Source organism: Pogonomyrmex barbatus, unplaced genomic scaffold (genome assembly GCF_055798465.1).
Source record: "Pogonomyrmex barbatus isolate J1 unplaced genomic scaffold, ASM5579846v1 scaffold18, whole genome shotgun sequence".
NCBI classification, from domain to species: Eukaryota; Metazoa; Arthropoda; class Insecta; order Hymenoptera; family Formicidae; genus Pogonomyrmex; species Pogonomyrmex barbatus.
The window spans coordinates 1670458-1693684 of record NW_028297114.1 but is presented as its reverse complement, the minus strand read 5'-3'; the positions used below and the strand labels follow the sequence as shown (position 1 = coordinate 1693684).

Sequence of the window (23227 nt, the reverse complement as noted above, 5' to 3'; positions counted from 1 at the left end):
CTCCGAAAAGAAGCGTGCGAGAAGCGCTTTATTCCACGGGCAATCAGTCATCCCCATTATGGCGGAAGATAAGAATCTCTGCAGCAACTCGGTAATACGTGAATTACGACATTTTCGCTACTATTACTCGTACGCACGAGTAGAGCGTGCGTCGCGCACACGCGTGCACAATTAGGTTTGCACCCGCGCACATGGCGAGCACGTGCTCAATTCGAAGACGGGAGAGAAAAGGCGCGGAGGGTGGCGAATTCGTGCAGCCGAATGCATTTGATACATCATATCGGAATAACAAACAATACGCGAGCGCGTGATGCAATTCGCGTCTATTGCCCGGCGAGCACGATTGGCCCCGGCGCGAATTTGATTTTATTCGCGCAAATTTGTCAGCTCGATTTATCTTAATTTCGCCTCTTGTAAACTCACGCATTTCGCGAGACAAGAGACCTCTTTTCCTCCGAGTATGAGCGGTACAAAATTTCTTCCAAAGTAATCTTTAAAGTACACGCGTTATCTTCATTACCATAGAATTCATTTAGTTAAATTCATAATTAATCAAAGCTCGAGCTAGATTACGATTCTGGCATTGATTAAACGGCAAATTGGCATTGCACGGCGCAAAACAATATTCGATATGGTTCTTCGAGTTAATTACTCCGCAATTAATGCCACGGCGGGTTTTAATAGCATCTTTGAGATACGGGGGAGAAGCGGTGATTTAACGGGCTGTGCGTAACGGTGCAATTAGGTGGCTGCATCTTAAGAACGCGTCTGGCTATTCTGCTCTCACATTCCTATTATCTCTCGTCTCAGCTCGGCAAAGCCAGACGCACGGCAGACGAGAGATTTCTTTCTCTCTCTCCGAGTAATCGCCAGTAATTACGCCGGGGGTTTAACATGGAGGGATCGACGTAAAACGAAGCTCGGGAATTATTTGCGTCGCTTATCTACGTACACCTTCTGGAGTGTGCAATTATAGCGGAATTTAAGTGTGCGACAAGTTGCGCGATTTCATTCATTGAAATAGATTGTCATGACTGAAGAGAGAGACTTCCATTAAAGCAAATCCAAATTATAATGTTAATTGAACATTTTGCAGTCGCGGAAAATGTAACAAACGTGTAGAAACACATCAACTTATAGTTTAAATTTTCTTTTACTCAAAAGAGCGTTTACTTTTTTTATCTTAAATACGACGGTGAATTTATAGCAATGTATATTGCTACACTGTATGTATTGTTCTTACGATCATTATAAGGCAGGCTATCAGAAGCAACAGCGCTCCATTGTGTTTTATTGCATCCATGATAAATACTTGCCCAAATTAAATTTGATAATTTAATGATGCTTTCACATCATCTCATCAATTACAATTTTCGGAAAAGAACGAACAAGATAATAGCTTTATCATTAGTTACGCGTTAACCGCGCTGAAAATCGTTATTATATTTTATGAAAGAAAGCTCGGCAGCCAGAACGCCATGACTAACTTCCAACGGTATGCCGCGATAAATTAATGGGCATTGGAGTAGCACGCAAAATTTGATTAATATTTCTCGGAGAAACGTCAATGTCATTCGCAAGATAGACGATTAATTGAACGATTCTATGGGAAAAATTACATTTAAAAGAGTAGTGTATCGAAAAGAACATCTTTTTAAGAATGGCTTTGATATTTTCGTTTCAAAGAAATCGATTTCAAAAAATATGCAGTGATTTTGTGGGACGAATCTATACGAGCGTCAAATTGAAGAAATCCGATTGGAATGTTTTGTCAATCCTTTTGCGTTCGCCAAAATGTAATCTATTTCATTCTACGGTTCACGCTTTTGTGTGTGTGTGTGTGTGTGTGTGTGTGTGTGTGTGTATCTGTTGCATTATTGAAGCGGTACGATAAGGCAGAATCTACTTAGAACTGAACTTGATAGCGCGAGCGGACAAAATGCAGCGACACTGGCGTGACATAAGAGAGAAAGAGAGAGAAAGAGAGAGAGAGAGAGAGAGAAGAGAGAGAGAGAGAGAGAGAGAGAGAGAGAGTGAGAGAGAGAGAGAGAGGAGAGAGGAGAGAGAGAGAAGGAGAGAGAGAGAGGAGAGAGAGAGAGACGAGAGAGAGAGAGGAGAGAGAGAGAGAGAGAGAGAGAATGAGAGAGAGAGAGAGAGAGAAGAGAGAGAGAGAGAGAGAGAGAGAGAGAGAGAGAGAGAGAGAGAGAGAGAGAGAGAGAGGAGAGAGAGAGAGAGAGAGAGAGAGAGAGAGAGAGAGAGAGAGAGAGAGAGAGGAGAGAGAGAGAGAGAGAGAGAGAGAGAGAGAGGATGAGAGAGAGAGTATACTCACCGTTGTCTGTGGGAAAGGATTCCGGTAAAGAGGTAATCACAGATGATCCGTGGCCCGTCCTTACGCGAGGAGGACCAATGCAGCACTGACAGTTCCACCGTCCCTCTCTGATTCATCCTGCGACTCCCTCTCCGTCCTTCTCCCTCCCGGCTGGCGTGAAGAGAGTAAGAAGGCGACGGTGAGTACGAGAAGGGTTCATGAACCCGAGAGGGACGCTGGAGGGAGGAAGTGTCGAGGTGAATGTGGTGCGTCCTGCTAGAAACGACTACGTTCGGACAGGTCGGATCGCCTGATTCCTCCGTTGGATCGTGTCCTTGGAGGAGTTTCAAAGATGTAATGAAGTTTCTTCATGATAAAGTGATTTATCGGCATGATGGATCGTCCAAGAGATGACTGGACTGGTTGATCATGCTTGATAAATTGAGTTTTTAAAAGGCATTTTAATAGCGCGTATCAATGGATAAGATATCGCAATCGGTGGTAGACGATATCGTGTGGGATGAATAATGTATCAGGTTGCATCATATGAAATTGCCATTTTTGTAGCTGCAGCTTGTCTCACTGAAGCTTGTGCTGCATACGCTCTGTTTTTTTTTTCTTTTTCTTTTCCTAAGCACCTATATTCACCTCTCGGAATTTCATGTGTCACACGTTGTACTTTTCGTACAACATTCGAATGTGCACCGCTTGTTTTGACCTCGCCTTCACAAAATGGAAAATTAACGAAACTAAATTTCGTCGTTACGAGTAGCGTGATCAGTATACACGGCTATATTTACCAGGTGTCCGAGACCGTAATCGATTTTGTCCGACCTACAGGCCAGAGCGGCGTAGCTCGTACTCCTACAACGAGTCATTATCGAATGCGTCTGATCGCTTATGATAATGGCGTTTCAATATTCAGTAGATGAGTAAGCGGCCGAGTCATCGAGTAGCTTCTAATTCTAATTTCCCCGTTCATACACCTACCCACCGTTGTTGCTCGGGGGCCAATATCGAGGACAACAATATTATTATTATTACTCTCATTTTCCAGTTGTGAGCGTGATCCATCACCCGCAGCCAGGGACAGCCAGGCGTCTTAATGATCGTTAATAAATTCCCTTCTGCGTTGTTTTATTCGACGTCGCAAAAACGACGTAGTTATTTCTGACAGATCGATGATTAACCCCCTCGGCCCCGCGTTTAACTCTTCGTTGCGGTCTTCGGAGTCGGGTTATTCGTCATTAGAAATAAGGCCGCAAACTGCAGGGCAATCCATATACCCGCGCGCTGGCGAGGGGGGGGGGGGGAGAAGGGGTGAGGGGGGGGGAGTTGTGTCTAACCACGAGATCTGTAAGTGATGCGGCATCTCGATTCCGCTTAAACGGGGGACCTCGGGCACTGTAAGCTTCCGCGCTGCACAGTAGCACATTAATTCTATTCCCTTTAATTAACGGTTCTGTGCTATGCTGCCAGCTTAGCGGGACCTCTTCGAGAATAACGCACCCGACATCCATCACGCTGCAATCGTTCGTCGTGACATTTCCGTATTATATGCGACGATCGGTGACGTTTAGCTTCACGTTTCCGTCGTAATCGGAAAGAGAAACCGTCTCACCTCGATCTCATTTCGCTTTTGGATTAACGCAAAGTAGCGTAGTAAAATAGTGGCCGGACAAACGGGGATAACTGACAATTTGAATTATAGAATTAGATTTATTACAGTTTTCGCGTTTGTTTAATGTCCTCGCAGCAATCGTGTCCAATTAATAGCTGTGCTTAATGAAACGCGCTCGTTCACTTCAACGTGCGTGTCAAAGAGAAGAATAAATTTCGTGCAAAATGCAAAAGCCGAGAGGATTGTCTCATGATTACAACATTTTTGCTTTCAAGACCGCCCGCTCGGCTTTTGCTCAAATACGCTTTGTGCGAGCGAACTTTCTCGCAAAGTAAACCCCTCGGATCGAGACGAGAGAGACAAAACCACGGCAAAAGTTTTCTAGAAAAAGGTGTAATTTAACTCCTTCACGGTGAGTGCATGAATTGTCAACAGAATACAGGAACTTTGCGAATTTCTTTTAGAAGAAACAAGCAAATTCGATTCTGCGCAGACAATTTCGCTCTCGAAATGGCCTCAAATATAACTTATTTGTTAATTTTCTGCTGTTTAAATTTTCTCTCTCAACAATACATCACAGGAAATGTGAGTTTCACGTAGCGAATCATGGCTATTTTCACCTCGCTTTATGACATAAATGTTATACCGATATCTCTCGTAGGTGGTAGGAAACGTGACTCATTTCATTTTGTTCACCGTGTTACATAAATGTTACATCATGTTTTTGTCGAGGTGGACGAGATTGATTCTTTCTGTTTTGATTCGCGCGATAGAATTGTGTGTCGCACTACTCTGTGAATAGTAAATATATAAAAAAAAAAAATGAACTTTACTAAGTAATGGAGAAAATGCATAATGCAAACGAGGAGAAAAGGATTATCCACGAAAAGACAAACCATAGAAGAATAAGTTTGACAAAGAGAATAATTAAGTCCTTCTTCACGTTATTAATTTTGAAATTTTCAAAATTGATTCTTACAATAATAAAGCTTTGTTTAAGTTTCGAAAGATAATCTTAAACTTTTTTATCGCTTTTTTATATATTTTATATTTTATATATTTTTATATTTTATTTTATATATTTTTATATTTTATTTTATATATTTTTATATTTTATATATTTTATATTATTTCATAATATGGTTTTCATATATTTTTGTTGATTTTCTATTTAAATTAATGTACTCTTTTTAAGTGTTTACAAGAATTATCTTTTCAATATCTTCTTTGAAGAAAGAAGATATAGGTATTGAATATATATTATTTATTCTATAAGTTTGCCAATATTTATCGCTTTCTACATGTGTTTAATAAGATATAAAGAAATTAATAATAAATTAAGATTAGAAACAATGAAAGAGTGAATAACTTTGCGTTTCACTAGTTGCTGTGCCCCAATTGATTCGATACCTCCGAACTACCCCTATTCGACGTGCCAATAATGGCTCGCGAGTGGTCCAATTTCGGCAGTTCCGGCCGCTAGTTCAAGCCAAGTCGATCGACAAAGGTTCGAGGCACTCCGTGCCTCGACTTCGTTTGGTCGAGATCGAATAACGGGCGACGTGACTGCCAAGATTGCTTCCTCGCGAGATGAAAACTGGAGAAATAGGGATAAGCGCGTGTCGTCGCTCGTGCGAATAAAATCCGTAAAGGCGTAAAGGAATTCAAATCGCTTTTGTCGGCGATATCATACGGCCCGAAAATGCCTATCGCGAACCGATTTTCGATCTTGCCGTTCTTTCGAGAACGTGACTCGGAGAGCGGCGACATTCATCTCCAAAATAACACAGCCGATATGGCTTGCAGCGAATAAATCTAAGCCATTCTGAGCCATTTCTCCCTTCTTCACATTGACTATGTAAAAAAGATCACGAATATTTACAGGGGAATATGGTAAAATATGAATTCTTTTCTGAATTTCATTACGCCTTTCTAAAAAAACTCATCAGACGCATTTTAATAATTCTACAACGCACGAATTGGGTTTTAAAAAGATTTGCTCTCTTTATCTCTTTTTGTTACACAAAATTAATCTATTTTTATGGAAGCATGCGTGGCAAAATGTTACTCATCTTTATCGCACAAGAAGAATTTCTTGCGTTTCTTCACGGTTCTTCATCATGAATTCAGATGGCGGTACCTGAAGATGTCTGATCTAATACAATCTTTCGCTACTTCGCTCTTGTATTTAATAATGTTTTTCTTTTTTCGCCTTCAATAAAATTCGACAAAAAGTCACAGTTAATAAATAAATAATTCTTTATCATTTTTTTAAAACATACTTCAATTTAGAAAATAGAAAGTTTCACAAATCATTTCTGTTAGAATCGTATTCCATTACATTTGTTACATGGAATATTAAAGATTGCAACTATAAAAATTAAAAAGGCTGAAAAAGTTTTCATTATTCTAATATTCCTTTATTATTATTTATTTTATTGTTAAAAATTTATTGATTTTATTTACTTTAATATTAATACTCGACTTATCCGATAACAACTTCTTAGCATCAATACTGCTATTTAAATTTGAAAATTTGAAATGAAAGTTTTATTTAATCGCATCACGTCAACGCCTCGCATCGAACTTGAAAGTTGAAATTCTCTCAAAACTCGACAACTCCGTTGAAAGATTGAAACGATGATGGCTATCGCGAGGAGCGAATCGCATTTCAAAGATTTAGGTCAACACGCGAGAATGAACGTGGTACATCGGGTTGCTCTTTTACGAGATTCTAATGTCGTTACGGCAGTATCGTACGTGATCGTCGAAACAGGTCGGGAATTATAGTTTCCATTACCTCGCGGCTCAACGACGGATAGAAATTAACAGACTCCAGCGCGGATGTAAATGTAAGTTAACCAATTATATGGCCGTGACCGACCGCGTTCGGGGAAAATGATTTTAAGCACGTTCCTCCACGTTTTTTTTCTATCATTTTTATTTTTCTATAGCATTTTCCGAAAGCCCCCGATGTAGAAAATACTCGAGCGTCGCTCGTAAATTCATTATCAAGTCTCTTGTCCATCCGTTCATCATAATATTATAAATTTTTATTTGCCCAGACACTTTGTTGTATAAATGCAGCAAAATCTTCATTCACGGAATATAGACGTACACGGAATTAATGACATTAACTCCGAGTGAAAAAAAATAGGAGATCGGTGGTGGAGTGTAATAATTCACAAGATCAGAGTTGTTTTATTTAACCGGGAAACATTGCGAAATACGAGTACAATGCTTTTGAAGCAATTTTATAATTTAGTTCTTAAACAACGCTGTTTTTAGGGGAATATACAAGGAAATTTCTGTGCCGGAGAAATTTCTATAAGCAATTGTATCGAAACATAATGAAATATGACCGGGCATAATTGAGTAATTTTAGTTAGCCGTAGACACAAATCCTTATATAAATAGCGCGGTTATAATAATTACAGAATATTCCTAATAATATTTATTATGAGTATTCTACATTCCGTAATAAAGTGCAAGATTAATAGAAACGAAATGATAATCATATATGAATTTTTCTTTAAAAATCTTATCGCGCTATAAAACTCTTTCGAATTGGCGAATACAAATGCAAAGTCTAACTAATTTTCCTTCGCTGCGCGCAATATTCGCGCGACCTTAATTTCTAATTTAAATTATTACGTCTCTGGGAATGGCAATAGATATATTTATCTTGATTAAAATTTGTTGCGCAGATTGAGATGGCTTCTAAAGCACAAGTTTCACGACGCGCGGAATTCGGGAACTTTGCGCGAGAAAGCGGTGCATCTATTTCGGTTTCCGCTGTAAATTCTTCTCTCTCTCTCTTTCTCTCTCTCTCTCTCTCTCTCTCTCTCTCTCTCATCGCCATTCCTCCCTTTCTTTCTCTTTAAAGTCGCCTCATTCGCTATTTCTTCCCCAGTCTCGCTACTCCTGGCTCTTTTACAACCGCGATTCTTTTCTCTTCCATTTCAATTTGCACCGCTTTTTAACAGATCTGTCTCTTTCTCCCCGTTTGTTCTTTCGTTTACGCCATTTTTCGTTAGTCCCATGTCCGTGGAGTCGAGGTCATCTTAATCAGATTTTCTTCGCCCAAAAAGGAAGGAGGTGGATGGGAGGAGAGGGAAGAAGGGAGATAATTAATGTGCATAAGGTGGGATCTTTTCCCAAGATAGTCTTTCTAATTATCCGGCGCCCTTTCCGACTTCGCGTTTATCGCATTCCGCTTTTCGGTAGATGCTTATCCTTTCTCAATCTCCTAAGTGTTGCGCCCTTCTCGTCGCATACGCAGAAAATAGTGCAGCTACCGGCGAAACCGTTAATCTTGCGCACAGAAAGCGGGTAGAACTCACGAGGAGATAGGCACATTGATTTTGAAACGTTTGCCATTTAAAGCAACTTGCCCTCTTGCCCAAGGTTCCTTTACAAAGAGCATCTGCACGTATATTTTAATATAACTTTTACTTATATATCATATAACTTTTTTTTTATATTATGAGAATCCGAGTTGCTTATTAAAGGCATGAGTTTTCTTTTTGTCCATAATACTGAAAGATACGCGGAATGTTTTTAATAAAGGATTCTTATCAATAATTATTGAAATACACAAACAAGTTTTCGCTCGCATATATGCTGTGTGTTTCTCGCTTATCAGACAATCTCATTTATCTCATTACGATCTTCGGAAGGAAGATGCTGGACCGAGTTTCCAGCGTGGAAAAATTCGAAACCTTTGAACGTGTATAATATCGTTTGATCAGCTCGTAACTATAATGAACGTGCCAACACGCTTGTATTCGTAAGTTGTGTCTTGAGATGGAAAATATACGATGTATCGAAGGTAGGGGAATCACCGGGAAAATGAACGGGATTTGTCGCCGCCCAAGGCAATGAATTTTATTAACTCGATGTTGAGATGTATGCGATCTATGTTTCTCCGTCGTAAATATTTGCGAATCGCGAGCTGCAAAGCGGGCTTCCGAGAGGGGAAAATTGCAGTTGTTTGCTAACTGGCATACCACGGAAGCCTTTGTGTTGCGCCCTCCATCGCGATTACATTCTTGCGTACTATAACGCGCTGTTTCTCGAACATTACCAGTTATACGGAACGAATGGAAGATTGTATAAGTGGTAGTGTAAAAAGATCATGTAAGAGCGTGTAAGAGAATTAACGTGACGGTTATCCACGATTCTTGCAATTTGAACTCTTAACTGCAGCCGCATTCATATCGTTCAGTAAGAATTGAAACGTCTAAAATTTTTAGTAATTTGGTACACGGAGAAAACAGTTTTACTGCATGCAAATCTGCATAAAAAATATCACCAAATACAGATCTGAAAATAATTTTGTTGAATCATCAAAATTATTATTATTGTAGAACAGTTACACATGATAATAATGCTGCAAAACTTTTTGATTTTCTAGCAATCAATTTAAACGTACATAATAATTTTGAAGGCCTAATAAAATTATTTTTAGAGCTGTATCTGGTAAAATTTTTAAATTTGCCAGCAGAACTGTTTTTTTTTTTTTTTTTATATATATGAATTAAGAAGTAATTCTCTCATAATTAATTTCTGACTACAAAAGCGACATTGTTCTTCTAATTAACACAAAAATATTAATAAATCTTCGTAATAACTGTGTATTTTCATTTCGTTCGGCTCGAGTAATCTCAGGGGAGCCTCGTTGCAATAAAAATTTAATAATCTGGCATGGTAATTAAATTATTGCCGCTCTCGGCAGTTACATTGTTGTAGCGTTGTTGTATTATTCGAATGCGAATCTCGTCTCTCGTTGATGCCAGTTGATTTTTTTAAAGCATTATTGCGATATACCGATGATAACGTTTATAACGAAATCCGCGGTCATCGTGCGTATCTGTTCACCGCTTCGCTGCTCCCAAATACGTTTCGGAATTATCGACAACGGATCGAGATTCTTCCCGAGCTTTCAGCCGAGAATATTACAGCCAACGAAACACCGCGCAGCTTTTTGTATTCGCGTTGCGATATTTCATTTCACCGCGCTTGCTCTTCAACAAGGCCCGTTGCGCTTGTTTGCAACCTCTGCGCAGTTGCACGCATGAAAACAAGGAAATTATTCGCGGAAAACATGCGACTGTTTAACGATCCACTTCTGAAAATGCAACCCTTTTGCTTCGCGACATTAGCTCGCTGTTATTAAATTTATCTCCCTTAAATCATTAAAAAAAATTGCACACACACACACACACACACACACACACACACACACACACACACACACACACAATATTTGATATGTTTAGAATTGCGATAATTACAGCGCACATTGGCGTAAATTTCGCGCGTACACATAGCTCGATATCAATTACATATTTATCTCTCAGAAGGCGGGACGCGTTTCCGCGTCCCGTTGATGTGACCACGAATATTTGAGCTCGACTCACGCCCACTCGAAATAGTTTGATCTATTCAGATGGTCCAAAGGAGACTAAGATAGGGCGGGCCGTTTCTCTATTCAGAAGTCAGAACTATTGGAAAACTGCTCGAATCTAATTGAGTATTCGGTTTGGTCTCCAATCGACAAATCGACAATTCGCGTTTGCAAGGCGCGCGAGCTACGCCTTGCATACTGGCGTCATCGATTAATCGAGTTATTAACTGCACTACGGGGGAAGAAATGACGATGCATCGCAAGGAGGTACCCAAGGTCTTACTGTACAGAGCATCCTAGAATCTTCGGATGCCTTTTTCACCGTGCAGATGTTTCGCCCGAGTGCCGTATCCGCGCGAATAATTAGAATCAATTTCTTTTTTTTCGATAAAAATATCTCCATCAACTTTCGCTCGAATCTATTTTCCGTTTGGACTGAGCATGACATATAAATTTTCCACATGTTCACATTAAGAATTGACTTTCGAAGTTCGGCAAAACTTCCTGAATCAATCATTCATATATAGTATAGTGTGATCAGATTATATTAAATCAAAAGCATTCGAATGGCGCAGCAATTTTTTTCTAAAGCCGATGAAACTTTCGTGGAAGATCCTGTCATCTAGAAATAAAAATCCTTCGGGCGCAAGATTCACACACACACACACACACACACACACACACACACACACACACGCGCGCGCGTCGGCTGGAGCGGAATCTGGGTTACATATGATTATAGATAATCTCCCATTCCCGGCGAAAATAGCGTCCCCGGGCGTATTGTTTTAATAGCCATACGTCTTTGTGCGGCGCCTTGGCGGTATCTTTAGACACCGTCCGATATTGCGGGCGTGAAGTTTCAGACACTCGGGATATTTGAATATTCAGGTATTAAGATGTTACACAGACGTTGGAGACAGGACGAAGAGACGAAGGATTATAGAACCGTTCAACTGACTACATATATCCCAAGATATGGCAGCTCGATATACACCGAGTACATACCTTCACGCCGCTAAACTACTAAACTACCCGTAAAGCGTTTAATTGATCAGAAGTTATATGCGAATTACTTGGGAGCTATATCGTGATTCCAACCGTCCGCGTTACAGCTCGCAGATATGTATTCAGTTATTTAGTCTATTAACTTCGTTTACATTTCGCGATTTATTACCCTCCCTCCTTCCCTCCCTTCCCCCCTCCTCCCCCGCTCCAACTGTCTCGCTAACAATCGATAATATTTGCCGTTATCGTAGGTGGTTCGTCTCGTTAAAGAGTTCGCTCCGATTCGGCAATAAAAGTATCCGTACGTCTTTCTCCCTCGGAAAATTTAACGTCACGTTTTTCAGTAAATTAATCTTAATCCACGGAACAGCGTGCTCGCATTTAGAATGATTATCTTTAATAGAAAACCCGAGAGGAATAAGGAGGAGAGCCGGCTCTTTCCACGTCGTCGTCCCACCGTCGAACTCGATTTAATGTGTTCCAAGATAAGGCCCGTGTTTCCGATAAACAGGAATAATAACGGCGCTGAAGCGAGAGGCACTGACAGCGGAGTGGACGATTAACTCCTTAGGCGAGCTGTAGAGCGAACTTGTTATACGATGACTTCATTTAACTTTTTACTTTTCCAGCCATGCTTTAGCGCGCCCCCGCGGGCAAGAAGCGGAAATGGGAATTTCATGCCGAAAACAGAACCGGCATTGAAGGAAGCTGAGATGTGTTCGTCGTACTCTCGAAACTTCCAGCAAAGACGTTATATGTACATCCGCATGCATTAGTGGCGCCTGCAGTCAGCGGTCAATTCTACTGTAACATTTAGTCCTTCCGATACCGAACCGGCAATTGCTTTGAGATTTAAGTAATTTCCTTAAATTTAAATATTTAAAATCGTAAAAATAATATTTAATTCTTATTTTAGTGTCTCCTTTACTGTATTTTTCATGAATTCGATAATAACGATGACATTTTATGATGCATTTCTGGAAATTATTTAAATCTAAGAAATTAAATCTTAATTTCCTTAAATTTATATATATATATATATATATATATATATATATATATATTTAAGAAAATTAAGATTTAATTATTATAATTATAATAATTAAATCCTAATTATTTATTCCTTAGATTTAAATAATTTAAATAATTTTCAAAAATGTATCGTATCATCGAAAAATACAGTAAAAAAAAAAAACACTAAAATAATATTGTCGATCAGTATCTGTTTGCAATCGATTAGTTATTCGAAATAGTCAAAGTAGGGTTATTAATTTTCAATAAAATTCCGAAGTTTCAAAACTTCGGAAGGATTTGAAACTTCAAAGAAAATTTCGAACTTTCTAATTTTGATAAGCCGGTCTCGAAAGTAAGTCTTCAAAAGACGCAATTTGAAAAAAAAATTACAATTAATAAATAAAACAGGCTCGTTTTATTTATTCACAAAGTAAAATAAAAAAAACTGAGTTAATGACCATAGGATCAGCAAAGATATTCGGTTAATAAATAAAAATAATAAAAAATTTATGATTTCGATGTTTCGACGCTTCGACATTTTCAAAATTAGGATACTAAATACGGAGGCTTTAAATCTCCGAAGTATTCAAACTTCAAATGTCAAAATCTTTGACAGAAATGATCATCAATCTTAATCAAAAAAAACCGATGAAAAATTTCGTGAAAAATTTCTTTCACCCGTTAGCAATGTGAGTTACATTTCACTGCATAAAATACAAGGCGCGACAAGGAAAAAAGAAGTCACGTTCGCGGAGGGATAACAGTTTCGACACGCGTGAGCAGCAACGCGGGAATCGACGCGAAACGATTCGGGTTGGAAAAAGTCGTATTTCGGTTTAAACTTGGCACAAGGCACGGGGGGGAGAAAAAGGACTACGCGAACCAGAGCACCCTGTATCCGCGTGGGCAGATACGTAAATGGACACGAGGCTGTCGACGGTGATATCACACGAGGGATATTGCGGATTATATATACAGGTGCACGTGCGATACTCACCGGTTTCCGGCTGCTCGCCCCCAAAGTAATGTACACACACTCACACACGCGACGCACACAGCATCGCGAGCGGTACAGCGGCGCGTTATTACGTCGCTTTTCGATACTCCGAGAGAGAGTTCCTTTTCGATGTGCGCGCTACATTGCACCCCTCACGCCTCCCCCCCTCCCATGCCGCTGACGGGCGTGAACAATCTCATGCGATTGTTTCACCTTTCGACTAGGTTCGAAGGCAAACGAATTCGCTAATATGTTAATATTTGATATTTATCCGCGTGCGCATCCTGACCTTTTTGTTCTCACCCCCGTGATTAATATATTTCACGCTTTTGTTTCAAAATTTCGTAAAATTTAACGTTCAAACCGTACATTATCGCTCGAATTTTAACAACTCAGTTCGTTTCAATAGTAATAATATTTTTTATACATCTTCATAATCTGTATTAAACAGCGCATATTTTGTCTTACATTTTAATTCGTTAAATCATTCCATTTTCTCTATTTTCCGATTGTAACGTTATGCGAATTTTAGACATTTTAAGGGAATTACGTAATTTCCAAATTTCATCTCAATTGTCATTTCTACGAAATGTCACCTTAGTCACAAGACAGGAAATTAGAAATATGATTTATGAAGATTTAACTACTAATCTCGTTTGATAAGAAATCTGCTTTTTCTCTCCGTATAATGAGCAACAAGTATGTTTGTTGTACTTGGCTTCAATAATTTGCGAGCGGCGAAGCTTTTTAATCTCGCGCTGTTTTGTTACAATTATTAACGACAAAATAATAAGATATGTATTTTACCGTAAACATCATATTTTGTTTATCACACACTCCCGTTGCAAGTGCTTCATTAAAATATAAATGTATCGATAAATGCGTAGTGCATTTCAAGACAGGGCTTTTAGAACTGATGGCAACGGCCATTAACGGTAATTGCATTTTCGTGACTGAATTTCTGTGTTTGTCAATTCGAGTTTCCCCCTATCACTCGTCCACCGGTTGATCGATATGAAAAATTTGCGGGGGCAAGATTGTCTTAGCGTCTAAAATCGATTCGCCCTCCCCTCATCAACGTACTTGGCGAACAGCTGAAGCGCGCAATCGATACTCATAGATATCTATCGGGCGTATCGTTCGCCGCATTTATCGGGCAACGAACTCGTGCAAATGTCTTTGTTGATGGATGATGCTCGCGATAACGAAGACAAATCTGCGGGCATTATGAGGGGATAACGCGTGGGTGTTACATCGGAATCGAGATGCTGATGCAGGAATTTGGATTATACCGCGAAGTGATCGGGCGTCCCGGTGGGACTGCATTTGCAAATGTACTTTATTCCGTTGTATTGGTGCCAGATTGTACACTGGACTAAGCATTTCAACAGATTAACGCCAACAGATGCGATTCCAGCGGTCGTGGGATAAATTAATTCGCGCGATAGCGAACTGCGAGAGATAAAATAAAATAGACGAGCGCGTATACATAAGGAGAAATCTGCGGTAATTTAAGGCGGTTATCTTAAACGAATTTTCTTAAGAATATTTCTTGAAACTTTAAATCAATTAAAATAGCAAATCATTTAAATGCTTATGCAATTAAAAAAAGCTTGAATTAAAATTAACATTGTATACCAAAGTCGAAATTAAAATTTATTAATTTTATTAATATATATTATTAATGTAATTATTAATATATAATTATCATTTATGCAATTATTAATTTTAGTCTATATATCACATTTAATATGTTTGTGAAAAACTTATAATATAAAAATAATATAAAAAGTCAATATATAAATAAAAAATTTTTAAAATTACCATCTAGTTTTAGAAATATAACTATGAAAAGTATACAATACACGATAAAGTTGAACATTAACATGTTAGTTTTGAAAATCTGATAAACACGAGCGCAATTGTTCAAATATTTTTATTTTTATTGTTTATCACAAATATAAGATTAGAAATAGAAACGTTGTCATTAACGTTTTAGTGACAGTATATTTTAGTATTCGTACATGTATATTCTAATATATAATCATTATTTAACTAGATATACAATAAGGATATATCCAATCAAAAGTTCATTCTAGCTAGATGTTAATCTTTGTGAACTGTTCGGAAAGCGATATTTGAACTATAACGTGTTAAAAATCGTTCCATATATTTCGGACGAGATGCAACGATGACAGATCAATGATAGGAACTTCATACCATTTTTGGGAATTTGCCTTGATCACTTTGGGAATATCCCAGATGCATGTGCAAATGCGATAACGCAGGTGCCAATGCGTTCTAAAGAGTCAGTGGAGATATGATGCAGTTAAACCGATATACTAACAAAAGTGGAATCATAGATGATCATTCGTTTTTTCCATCACGCAATCGAAGTGAGCGATACGTGATATTTCGTGCGATTTCAAAGTCGATCGCGCACGCTACGTTGAATACGGATCTATAATTACCTATTCCAACTAAAAAATTTATAGTTACACGATGTAAACAGACACCAGTCGATCAGTTTGATCGGAAATGTAAACATTTCGATAATCTATTAATGACGAATATTTAATATTTTTAAGATAAAAATTTTATTATGAATAAAATTATTATAGTAATAAATTATCTTTCTTTAGATTATTCGATATCCAATTTTTAAAAGTATTAATGTCCTCCAGAATGAAATATGATTATTTAAGTATGGGTATATCATTAGTATATCTAAAAATTCCATCTTAAGTAAAATTATTCAATAACTCATGAATAATTTTCAAATTTATAATTTATTACTTACATACATGCATATATTTTTGTTTCAAAAATTGTGCTAGAGAAATAATATTTAAACTAAAGATTCTGCAGTCAAATTTATGTGAAAATTCCTTATATTTAATCGATAAACTCTTTAATTGATTTAAAAAGCAAAACTGAATTAAATTATATTTAATGTCACAACGGAAATGTGGAAAACTCGAAGGAAGTGTGTGTGTGTGTGTGCGCGCGCGCGCGCGCGCGCGCGTGTGTGTGTGTACACACACACACATATATATATATATGTCGCATGATATTATTATTATTAGATCGCACACGCATCTTGGATCTCGCTAATCCTAATTATACAGGGCTTTATGTATCCGCCACGTAAGGGCATATTACGCTGTCTATATAAAAAAGTTTATTTATGCTTATTTTAACGATTAACATTTATACGTATATTCGTGCACCATTCGCTAATGATATTCGGAATTTTATTGGATCTGTAGATTTTCTCCGTGCGGGATTTATTCGTGACACTAGGATCACATTGTTAGCAAAATATATGCAGAATGGAAATTTATATTTTGTCACTGTCTCTTCGTTTTTAAATTGTCACTAACATATACATCCTCGATATACATCCTGGAATAGCAATGGAGCATAATAATTTAACAGATTAAATTGCAACGTCCGAAATAACTCTATTACAGCGATCGCGAATCTTTTCTTTTTAGAATTTTATTATTCGCCGCTTTTTTTCGCTCTGCCCTTCCCATTAATAGTTTGTCGGGTAATGGGTCTTGCCGAATATATTTAAAAAATTTATCGTGAAAATATTCAAGGAATCCAGAGCATGAAAACGCGCTACAAGCTAAAAGATCGTAACAAAAGTTGTTTTTATCGTTGAAAATTGGTTTTCAATTTCTAGTCTGAAATGGATAAGCACGGGAAAATTCCCGGATACCCAGTTAATGCAATTTTTTCTGAGTGTATCCACATTGCGCTGCATCACGCTATGGCAAACACTTCCCTTTTTTTTTCGCATCTGATTTTTTCGTATCTGATTTCATACCGTTCTGCTAGCAGAGATGGAAAATGCGCGGGAAGCACGTAGCAGAAGAACAAATGTCACATCGAAATAAAAACTCGGTACCACGGTTTGATTAACGTTACGCCTTCAATGTCGATTTCTCGGTCGTGCTGACAATTCGTGCTATTAAAACGAACGAGAACATTATCTTACACCGCGAAAATATCGGTCCGACACGAAAAACGATTCTGAATCGCTTTTATGAAACGAGTTTTCCAGTTCGTCCTTGGTCGTGATATGGGAGCTGCAAGTTTTTCGTTACGATTTCATTACGTCACGCATCCTCCTCGCTCTAGCCCCCCCCCCTCACGATTTCTCTCTCTCTCTCTCTCTCTCTCTCTCTCTCTCTCTCTCTCTCTTCTTTACGTTCCAGTTTTTTTAATCGACAACAAGCCACTGTGAGGCTGCACAGGTCGATCGCGGCAGTAGTTTCAATTGAATTACGCAGAGTTCGAGGGTCCGATCGTTTGGTACGCGAAAAGTTTCGCGTGCGGATTGAATGTTCGTGCGGATGCGGTCGGGGGTGTAACAACGTATTTCCCCGCGCGGATGTTACAATGGTTAACTAGCGGTGGAAGCGACCGTGAATGCACCGTGAATTGCCTTTGCGATAGGTTCTATCGCCAAGAGCAGTGCGGCTCTCTCGCAAGAGGGAAACGTTGTTCGTTTCGGGCTTCCGATTTCTTTGCGCCGCCTTTGTATGTACCCTCGTCTTCCGCAAACCTCAACGGATACCATAAATTTTGTTAAGTTTTCGGTACCACGGTCTAACGATCCTATTTAAAAGAACTCATTAAAATCGAGAGATTTATATCGGGCGGGTGAGTGTAACCGCTTCATATTCTTATAGCATTTCGCTATTAATTATATTGTTTTTCTTTTTTATCACGGGATCACGCAATATTTTTGAGAAATATTATATTAACTCTATGCGTATGCATTAACAGAGTAGAAGCGTGATTTATATGTGTAAAAATAAATTAATGCTCTTAACTTAAAATGGAATATTGAAAGTTTTAAATGTGGATTACTTAGAATAGAAAAATATTTCCATCTGACATTATTCTATTTCTTTTTTACGTTTAAAGAGATCCAGGTAAATATTAATGAGACATATCAATGATAAATAAACGCAAGAAAATTTTAACCGATTTTGATCTAATTCGATGAAATATCGATGGTTTGATTGCTATCTCTTTCAAATTCGCTATTTCAGAACTCGTGACGGCGCGGATTTTCGTCTCGTTTTGCAGTTCGGCAGATCGCGAGATTCTTCATTCCGTGGCATTTTGCAGTCGCGGTATATTGTTTCCTTTTTCTCTTGTTCTTATAGAAAACTAATAAATCCTCGTATGATCGCATCTGCATCTACGCTCGTCTCGACGGGCGAATCGCAATTATTGCGCTCCACCGACCACAACCGACTTTCAGCATCGCAAAACTTCGACGAGGTCGACGATCCCGTTGCCTGCTGCGTCGCAACGCCGACGGTGGCTGTACATAGTGTTCACCAAAATTCATGGACTAACTTTCGCAGGCGTATCGTCGAATCAATGTAGCGAGTGGCTTATCGGCTTACTCTGCTCTCCGGGACTAGCGAAAATAATAATTATCGCGACAATACCGAAACGTAAATAGCCGCCAAATTACCGGGGCCGAGAAACGAAAGGATCCGTTCAAGAATTTTGGCAACGTATCGCGAGATTTTGTTTTATCAACCACGTGATAAGCGTAAAACCCCCGATTCGAATAGCGAGAAATAAATGGGAGCGGCGCAGCGGAACGATAGCTTTAGGATGCGGATGTAAAACGAGAAAGAGGGCGAGGAGAAACTGGGAAATAGTTCCTGTCGAAACCACGCGACAGGAACGCATATCATTGACCCATCCTTTCAATTTTTCATTTTCTCGGCGTCGCGAGAGGAATCGATGACTGCGAGGAATCGATGACTGCGTCAACTCCTCTTATACGCGTGTCAGGGCATCGAGTAAATTTTAAAAGTATCGCCGTTGGCACATCTTTCCCTATAATTTATTTTTTTTTTTTTTTTTTAATCGAGTATCTCGGCCAGAAAACTTACGACAGACTCGCTCAAAATTTGGATGATGAACAAGTGATAAATATTAAATGCAGGGCGTACGTGAAATTTATGTTACGTAAAAAAATAAGGCGCATCTCGAGGAATGCTACCGTTACGCAGTTTCCCATTCGAAATATTGTACCTCTCGAATTATTTATCGCTTCTTTTCATACAAAAATATCGGTCGTACAAATATATTCGACGGCGCCACGTAAAATTTGTTCGCGGTGAAAGATTAAAAGCGGGATGATTTTTGTATTCAGCTAACGATATTGCGGTGGATTTTAAAATTTCGAGGCAGCGAGTACACCGATCCGCGCGTGTGCTATCTTTAACGTTGAAAATAATTTCTGCAAAACAGACATGGTACACGCGATACCGAGAGCGATACGTGTGCAGATAATACGCGCGCTCACAGTATGCAGCTCACTCGGAAATCCGAAAAAATGTGTCTACAGCCACGTTCAATCATAGATTAAAAGCGGATAAGGGAAACGTCCTACTTTTCCCTCCGCTCCTCTACTATCTCTGTGTAAAAATCTCACGATAGGGGCTTCGATTCGTCGAAGTGAATGACAATTAATTAAATCTGATTCAATTAATAACGACAATTCATCGCGATACGTTCTGTTACAACGGCGAGATATCGTAGCTTCTCTGTCAATGTTAATTAATTCCCGTACTAATATATCGATTATTATTTTCATGCGACTGGATCCTCGTGAGTTAATTCGCCGACTGTTCTTCGTAAATATGGACGGTTGAATAAATGTAAGCACGCGTTCGGACGCGAAATATCCGAAGAGCCCGCGAAAATTTTAACTTTTAACCGCTGTATTTACCGAGCGTGCGAGAAATTTATGATTGCCAATAACAACGCTGGCCGAGACACCATTCCGGAGTCGAACGACGATAACGATAAGGAAGAGTCGTGCGAAAAAGGAAAAAATAAAGTGTCGTTTCCAGGGCGGCTCTCTGATGAAGCTTTCCAGAGCATCTGGCACTCTCGTTAGACCGTCGAGAATTGTTCTGCGCGCGTTCTCCAAGAACTCCAGCCCGCGCGTTCTGGGTTATTGGTATATTTAAATTTCTTCCATTTTGCGGGAATGGCGTTGTCGGTTGTTGTAGGTTAATTACACATCTACGTGGCCGCGTGGGACGTAGTAATTATATTGTCGCCGTGAACGCGAGCGACTTCGAACGGCGGAGATAATAATAGGGCCCGCGGCTCGACAGGCTCCCGTGAACGAGAAAAATTGCTCACGTATTTATAGAAGGGCCGTGGGAGGTGATAAAATCAGAACGACATTTCGATCGCGAATGATTAGACCGATTACCTAATTGATTTTGACGCGCGGACTGTCGTTCGCGGCTCTCGAGAGGAATTCAGTAGTATAGGAAAGTCACGGGTCAGACGTGCGAGGACTTGGCTGCGAAGGATTAAAGTCATTTTCGCTGCCAGAGTTTCTCGCATTATGGTACTCGTTCTAGATATAAAGCTGTCAAGATTTCTCTCTGGCCCAAGTTTTCTTTTGTGCGTACTTATACTTACTGACAAAGAAACGTGACATTGTTAAAGCGGGAAAAAGCCTGTATATACCTGTATTATCATTCCACAGACTACGAGATTTAACTCGGCAAAAGCTTTTGATGACTATGTATTATGTAATTACATCAGATTTATGCAAATTCTTATAAAATAATCGGGATTTGAGAATAGTGCGATACAACAATTTTGTTATTAAATTTGTATATCAAAAAGAAATTAAAAAAGCTTCTATTTAATTGAAAAATAAGTATTCCATTCAGAAATTATATAAAATAATACTGATAATATTTTTATAAAAACGTTCATTTGTATAACGTGTTTTACAAATGTAATGTAAAAATAATCCTTCTATTAAATTATTCTTGTGACGCATTCGTTTGTCGCATCTTCTTTTTCCTCTAATTTCCGCAATTTCTCTTTACAAAAATTTTCAAAAAATGCAAATCGCAATGGAGACCGTCTAAATATCACAGCAACGGTTTCACAGTACTATCTTGTCTTTTACTACGTACGTTTACTTTGACAACGAAAATATTTGCGACGAGATCGATAACGTTCATTCCGTGAAACAATATTTCGTCGGCGTATGTTGTGCGAAAACACGCATTACGAGATTAAAACAAACGAAACGGATAAAAACGGAATACATTTGTGCAATCTTTATTTTGGTCAGCAAACAAATTGCATACTTTCACGTAAACAGTGCAAAAGAAGAAAAAAATCGACACTCGCTGCATTCGGTTTGGCACACTTCTAAGACAATTTCTCTGCACTTTCTTAGCGACAAATCTTTTTTCGAAACTTTTCCAGCTCTGACCGAGCCGGAGATGGGTCAGGTATGGGTCGATATTTGTTGGAAACGCGAAGGGACACGTCCTTACATATTGTCCTGCGTTATCGTTGAAGTTTCCTAGCATTTTCGATTCTATTCCGCATGTATGCATGTGCCCGTATATCGGGTGATTATGTGAAAAATCCAAAAAAAATTTGAAACCCAAGAACTAAGAACGCTCTTTTTGGAGCAAATTAAATCTTTATAGACGAGATTATACTGTTAATTTATGATTTAAGCAAAATAAAGAAAATAGAGAATGGCATCTTTAAACTTTTAACATACATAATCAATCAATTATGTTTTACGTTTTCGAATGCCACATTCGGTGTAACACCGGAAAAGTAGCAGCAGAAAATTTGTGCTGATCATATCATACTTTTGATAATACTTCGATTACACGTTACACAAAGAACCGGTTAAGCACGGTTTCGTGACCGAAGTAATATTCCGAATAGAGCTTCCCTCAAACTTTGCATTGTATTCTAACAACTATTTCTCGCGGAATTTCATATGCGCCGCGCAATGATATGTGCAGTCTACGTGCCGTTTCGTTGAACGCATCCAACATTTCTGTGCGACCACCCGGTATGAGCGCCGCGGACGCAACTCGGGAGTCACAATCGGGACATATTTTCCAATGCGAGATCAGGTCCGGGAATGTCGCCGTACGTTCGACAAAAACTTTTGCAGCTCGAGCGTGAGCGCACTTTCTGTCTTGCAGCGTTTCGCAAAGTACCGCGAGTTATCATCAGGTAAACACATCCGTTGGATCGTCCTACTTGGCCGGGATTTAGGGAAGTTTACTGCGATCCATCAATACGGTGGACAATGTCCGGCGGATAAAATACTAAGGAGAAATGGGGGAGAAACGCGTGAGAACGATTCATCTTTCGTGTAGACGACTTAAGAGTCTATGCCATCTTGTTCTAACGTTCTAATTACTCTCGCGGGACTAATATGTCGTCGTCGTCGTCGTCGTCGTCGAGTCAACAATCACGGTAGATCGATAGACCGTCGAGTGAGTTTGGAAGAAAGAATCGTGGTGAACTTGTCACGACCACTCTCGATTTTATCATTTTTTCGTCAGCAAAAATAATAATAACCTGGCGATAAACCGCGTCGGCTTCTCGTATACGTCTCCGATTTATATAGATAACGATATTAATGTACACAACATTGATTAATACTTTGAATCCGGAGAGCGTTTAACATCACGGTGGGATTTGCAGTGTACCCCCACCGGACTCAAAGTGTTAATTATACCGAACGACACGGACTAATGGGAGCTATTATCTCGAGGCATACGAGCATTAAATTAGCGTTAATGATAATCAACTGTCATAATTGATATATGATCTATTTTCCCTCCTTCTAAGGCAGCGGCATTTATTCAAACCGGTATTTCAACTCGTGACTCGCTGCGGGTTTGAATAATGAAATTAAAATTACTAATTTATAACAATTAATTGAGAAACTTTTTCCCGAGGAGGCGAAGATCGGCAAAAAAAAAAAAAAAAAAAAACGATATGGAGAAACGACGATTTTCTTTGGTC

At 39.0% G+C, this 23227-nt stretch overlaps 1 protein-coding gene across 2 annotated transcripts in view; it reads right to left on the bottom strand.

The window, feature by feature from the left end:
- LOC105433956 (uncharacterized) overlaps positions 1-23227 on the bottom strand; it is a 126965-nt gene that overhangs the window by 23111 nt on the left and 80627 nt on the right. Inside the window, exon 1 of one of the 2 annotated variants that reach the window (XM_089074792.1) lies at positions 2330-2696. The exons of the other annotated variant lie outside the window; for it this stretch is intronic. The gene's annotated coding sequence lies outside the window, so the exon portion shown is untranslated. Of the gene's footprint in view, positions 1-2329; positions 2697-23227 lie in introns of those variants that run through there. 2 annotated transcript variants of the gene reach the window in all.